Source organism: Mizuhopecten yessoensis, unplaced genomic scaffold, assembly GCF_002113885.1.
Source record: "Mizuhopecten yessoensis strain PY_sf001 unplaced genomic scaffold, ASM211388v2 scaffold6505, whole genome shotgun sequence".
Taxonomy (NCBI): domain Eukaryota; kingdom Metazoa; phylum Mollusca; class Bivalvia; order Pectinida; family Pectinidae; genus Mizuhopecten; species Mizuhopecten yessoensis.
This window is the reverse complement of record NW_018406583.1, coordinates 1,137,795-1,143,794: the sequence shown is the minus strand read 5'-3', so window position 1 is coordinate 1,143,794 and position 6,000 is coordinate 1,137,795. Positions and strand designations below refer to the sequence as shown.

Sequence of the window (6,000 nt, the reverse complement as noted above, 5' to 3'; positions counted from 1 at the left end):
CTATACAATTTCGTCATATTATTGTACAGTACAATACAAATCGCTCACCCAGTCATAGCTTGACAAATTTAAAGGGGACAATTGGTCTTGAAACGGTACAACACATTTAATACGTACACTTATTATATTAAACGACAACGTGTTGCAATGTAATTACATTGTTTGTTTATTAAGAGGTTTCTTTCAGCATTTTACTTTGGAGATTTTAATAATTTTGTTTTATCTATCATGAAAATGATAATAATATCCATTTCAAGTAGACGTTGAATTTGGCATATGTGTTCGCCAAAGAAAACCGAAAGAGGAAATATATTTAGTTTCTAGTTGACAAAATCCGGGTATTTCTCGTTATCCGTTCATAATTTAGTCGACCACTTCCGCATATTTCTGACACTTCCGGATTGTCTGCGGCGGCAAGATCCTACTTGTTTAGTTCACCGAAATAGCCATTATAATTCGTTCGAATTGAAGAATGTGTTATCTTCAGTGACAACTGGGGCTGCTGAGAGAACACGTAAATGTCTGAGTTGCTCATATCGACAAGTAAGTACACAATGAATGTCAGGCTTCATAAATGCATATAGCAGGCTCCAAAAACAAAATAGCCTACCGACCAGGTGACTATTGAGTATTGACAGTATTGTTATGGTTCGGAAAACTATAGTTTGGCTACTAAAAACGGAGTGGACAATATGACATACCTTATTTTTGATAAACATACACCCTTTTTAATGAAAGGTAATGAAACGGTATAAGATAAAAATGACCACAGTAAAAGATATTCGAACCCTTCTTACTAATAACATTACCTGGTAACCACTCCCTGCATGATAATCTTGCATTTGGGTAACACTTACCGTCTCAGTACAGTAACAATTTTATCACTAAAATGGGGAAAAGTTGAAATAAAACCACACAAAGTTCTTTTAAACACTTAGAGCAAAAAAACATTATTCTGTCAACTAAATCAAATAACACAATGAAGTAATGTTGCATTTGTACTCAAAAAGTTTTCAATTCTGATGTCTAACTTTTTGTGAAAATGACAAGCGAGATCACTGACTTTGTTTGTTCCATTGACTTCAGTGTGTTGACTTCAGTGTGTAGTGCATGATTTTTCCTATGTGCTATTTATAGCTACTAATCAACACACTATAAGCAATGGACACAGGGGCACGGTTCAATTTATCAATTTATATATGAGGTCTCCTTATTTACCATGTACATAATAACAAGGGAAGCCATGTTTGAAAATTTACTTACCCGCTAATGTTTTTAAACCTAACATTTTCTGATCGATTTTCAAACACCTATCACAAATATCCAAAAACAACGATCCCATCCAAAACCGTTACGCCCCAAATTTGATTCATATCGCCCCAAACCAGTTTGCCCCAAAAACCATAAGGCCCCCAATAGTTTGCCCCAAGATACCATAACGCCCCAACTAGTTCGCCACCCAAAAATATAACGCCCCCCTTCCAAAAAAAGGAGCTTGCTTATTTTCCCATTATTACGTGATTGTGTTCACTGTGCTAAGGGGAATAACTCTTGTTTCGTGTATACTACGGAAAGCTCAGCGCATCATATATACATAGATTTTATTTTAGTTTTTCAAAGCCGGAATAGTAAAAGTGATAAGTTTCCTTTAACGTTCGTTTTCAGTTTATGTTTCCGTAAGATGTGAGTCAGTGAAATGTAGCATTGCGTACATTCTTTCATCATACACCGACGCGTGTGGCTTTAAAATAAACAATAAATCCATGTTTTCATGTGTTGTATGTTAAGTGCTATTATAAAGAATATATTTCTTTTATGTATGTGTACATCTTGTAATCGAACTTTGATGCCTGTAGCTATTAAACAAACAACAAAGCCATATATCAACGATCTGTAGTAAATTACTTAGATCAGAGAGGCAATTAGTTTCCTGGTTCCTTTGCATTTTGAGTCGCTGCATTGATGGCAGGTGTTATTAAAATAACAGCGTTAGGAAAATGTATCCACAAAAATATTAAGTGATGTATTCTGTATTGTGCATGAAACATATCTTTGTGTTATATTATGTTGTATCATTTGTTAATAGAAGTTGTTGTTGTAAGTAATTAATAATTATCTCTCTCTATATATATATGTATAGTTGTACAATAATATTCAGGTATATGTAAAAGATAATTAGATTATTTCCACACGTGCCGTAGATAGTTAAGGTATCATATCTATAATATCTATGTTCCACATGTATTTGTATATTTTAGATGATATTATGTTTAAGATAATTAGATTAATTCCACGTGAAATTATTCGAAACAAGAAATTAATTATTGATATTGACAAGGAAATAGTCACAGCTCTAAAATTGAAAGAGTTACCTCCCATTACCTGCCTTTTATAGTTCAATATAGGTTCGTTGCGGCTGGGGTGATACAGAATTTTTGGGGAGATATAGTTTTTGGGGCTAAACGGATTTTGGATCGAAAAGAAATTTTGGGGCGATATGGTTGTCTAACTTGGGGCGAACTGAACTGAAAATTGGGGCGATGTGAAAAAAAATTGGGGCAAACTGGTTTATATTAGGGCATTACGGTTTTGGGGCGAAACGTCTGTAATTCATCTAAACAGTCTGTCGCTCTTCACATTGAGCTAAAGGGGAAATCCCTTTAGAATGAAGCAACCATGGGCTCAACGGTTAGAAAAAATGCCACTCAAATAACTGTGTGGTTATCCGAACCGAAACCGGTTAACTGTTGCAATGACATACGGACACCAATGGCTCTTTATTTTTATAAAAATATGATTACTTAATTCATTTAATACATAAACAAAGATAACTCAATACTTATGTCTTGTGAATACAGTTATCGTTTTATATATATGAATTTGTTACATATCGCTAGCCTCCTGATAGGGAAATTTTTGTAGTCTCACTTCACTCTTATGTGTTGTCAACGCTATGCGCGCATATTTCTGCGCATCATTTCTGGTCGGAACACTGACCAAAGCTGCCGGTGAATGATGAGTTACATTGTTTAACAGAATGTCAGTCGATATTATGTTAACATTCAAAGTTAATTATTTACATGATCTCAATATATATGGTAAAGCAAGTATACTGATCATGAGTGTTTTGAAGGTCTGTCAATCAGCATTCAGGAGCGACATTTCTGGCCGAGATGTCAATAAATACTGACCTACATTTTGGGATGGTTTTTTGAGTACATGGATTTGCTAATCGGATAGTACTTGTAACCGAACCACCACCAGGTACTCAGTTACCCGTTCCAGCCCTAGAAGTTACATACATATATGTAGAAGTTGACTCTGATGATATTAAATTAAAACCTGACACACAATTTTAAATGAATACTGTTATAGTACATGAACTTGTTATCATTATTGAACATTGCAACCGTAACATGCTGTTCTTTTGAAAAGAAAAGAAGATATCTTCAGTGTCTTTTTCAGTATATATGTAGCGTGTTTGTAACCCAGGGTTGGATGTTTTTGCAGACAAATTTTCAAATGTGTGCTTGTTAAATTTATTACCTCAAATACTTAACAGAGAAACCAAGTAAAAAAGTTTAAATACACAAAAAGATACAGGGATGTGAAATCAGGTTGTTATATTGCTAGTTATGAAAATACATCACAAGTATACTTTAAGACACTATATAATGCAAAGAACTTTCTTTATACTTGACCTTTAGGTCCCCTTCAAGTATATGTTGGTCCCAATTTTAATTGAAGCCTGAAAGTCTTCATATGGTCCTGTTGTAAGTTGTATGACTTGAATATCTCAGTCTGCGACGTTAGGCACTAGTCCGATGTCCACGACTAGTAAATTTAAGTCTGGACTAGTATTGAAAATATTTACCTAGTCCGACTGGACTAGTTGCAATTTTCCTCCAAAATAATGGAAATATTATAAATGGTATATATTTTGCACTATAAAGCTGTCACAAGTTCTAATCCTATTGTAAAATACGGTATTTGTTGAAGTTTCGATGAGTGATTGGGAGACTGGGTTCTAGATTTTAGTAGTTACCGAACATTACTTCCGGTTTATAACCACGTGAAACCAACCATGGTGATGTTGCTAAGTTGGAGGAAAGGTTCAAAACCAGCGAAGCCTGTCTGTGAACAGACAGAAAAAATTGCTCCAACACGAAAGAAAAAATTACGGTTCTGGCTAGTGCTTCAAGGCTCGATGGAAACAATTAACAGTAATACTGTATTAGAGATAATTGGTGATCACGTTCCATGCTCCGTTTCTTTGGTTAATTATTGAGAGACATTTTGTTTTGATTTCTAATAATTTTCCAATTTAGATCACAATTTATATATTAATTACACTTCATACTGTAAAAAAGACCAGTCTGTAAGAGAAAAAAAGTATATATAAATTGTAAGTCTACAGGAAATATTACTGGCCATTTATATCAAATATTGCTTAGTTAGCAGCTTTATGAGTTGTCTCCCTTCATCAACCCATTATACACGTATGTCTTATTATACATAACACTGCTGACTTATCCAGAGTCTGTGTTTGACCATGTGAAATGTTTAGCACTCTAAAGATATCTCAAAAGAGTCTCAAAAGATATGGATCCAAATGTGCATAAAGATATCTCAAAAGAGTCTCAAAAGATATGGATCCAAATGTGCACTTATGTGAGATTGAAGGAACATGTATTCCTGTTTGAAGAAATTGATTTCTGATATAATTTCCTGGAGTTATCCAAGCTACATGTATATACACCAAGTTGTGTCATTATATCTCCCCATATCTTGATCGGTCCACTTCCCATCTTGTTGTAGGTCCCTTGTGTTATTTTAAATATTCTCAGAATGTGGCCTCTTTGTGTGTGATAATACATTTTCTCTCCAATAATCTGTCTGATGGTCCAGTTTCTGTAAATAGTCTGTGTTTGGTGTATATCCAAGTGAACAAGTGGTCTTTCTGTGTATAGTCATGGTCAATGTCTTGTAGTCCAGTTTCTGCATATTATCGTACATTGAATTTTAATTTTCTGATGGTCCAGTTTCTTTGTATATAGTTGAGATCTATATCTGGTGACCAGGTTTCTGTGTATAGTCTAAGCCTGGTGACCAAGTTTCTGTGTATAGTCTATGTCAGTATAGTCTATGTCTGATTACCAAGTTTCTGTGTATAATTTATGTCTGATGACGAAGTTTCTGTGTATAGTCTATGTCTGGTGACCAAGTTTCTGTGTATAATCTATGTCTGATGACGAAGTTTCTGTGTATAGTCTATGTCTGGTGACCAGGTTTCTGTGTATAATCTATGTCTGGTGACCAAGTTTCTGTGTATAGTCTATGTCTGGTGACCAAGTTTCTGTGTATAGTCTATGTCTGGTGACCAAGTTTCTGTGTATAGTCTATGTCTGGTGACCAAGTTTCTGTGTATAATCTATGTCTGGTGACCAAGTTTCTGTGTATAGTCTATGTCTGGTGACCAAGTTTCTGTGTATAGTCTATGTCTGGTGACCAAGTTTCTGTGTATAGTCTATGTCTGGTGACCAAGTTTCTGTGTATAGTCTATGTCTGGTGACCAAGTTTCTGTGTATAGTCTATGTCTGGTGACCAAGTTTCTGTGTATAGTCTATGTCTGGTGACCAAGTTTCTGTGTATAATCTATGTCTGATGACGAAGTTTCTGTGTATAGTCTATGTCTGGTGACCAGGTTTCTGTGTATAATCTATGTCTGGTGACCAAGTTTCTGTGTATAGTCTATGTCTGGTGACCAAGTTTCTGTGTATAGTCTATGTCTGGTGACCAAGTTTCTGTGTATAGTCTATATCTGGTGACCAAGTTTCTGTGTATAGTCTATGTCTGGTGACCAAGTTTCTGTGTATAGTCTATGTCTGATGACCAAGTTTCTGTGTATGGTTTATGTCTGGTGACCAAGTTTCTGTGTATAGTTTATGTCTGGTGACCAAGTTTCTGTGTTAAATCTATGTGTGGCGGCCCTTGTATATT

General features: G+C 35.1%; 1 protein-coding gene across 1 annotated transcript in view; it reads left to right on the top strand.

The window, feature by feature from the left end:
- Positions 1–402: 402 nt before the first annotated feature.
- The window catches only part of LOC110452252 (serine/threonine-protein phosphatase 2A regulatory subunit B'' subunit beta-like), a 74,169-nt gene continuing 68,571 nt past the window's right edge, over positions 403–6,000 (top strand). Inside the window, exon 1 of the mRNA XM_021500652.1 lies at positions 403–543. The gene's annotated coding sequence lies outside the window, so the exon portion shown is untranslated. The remainder of the gene's footprint in view (positions 544–6,000) is intronic.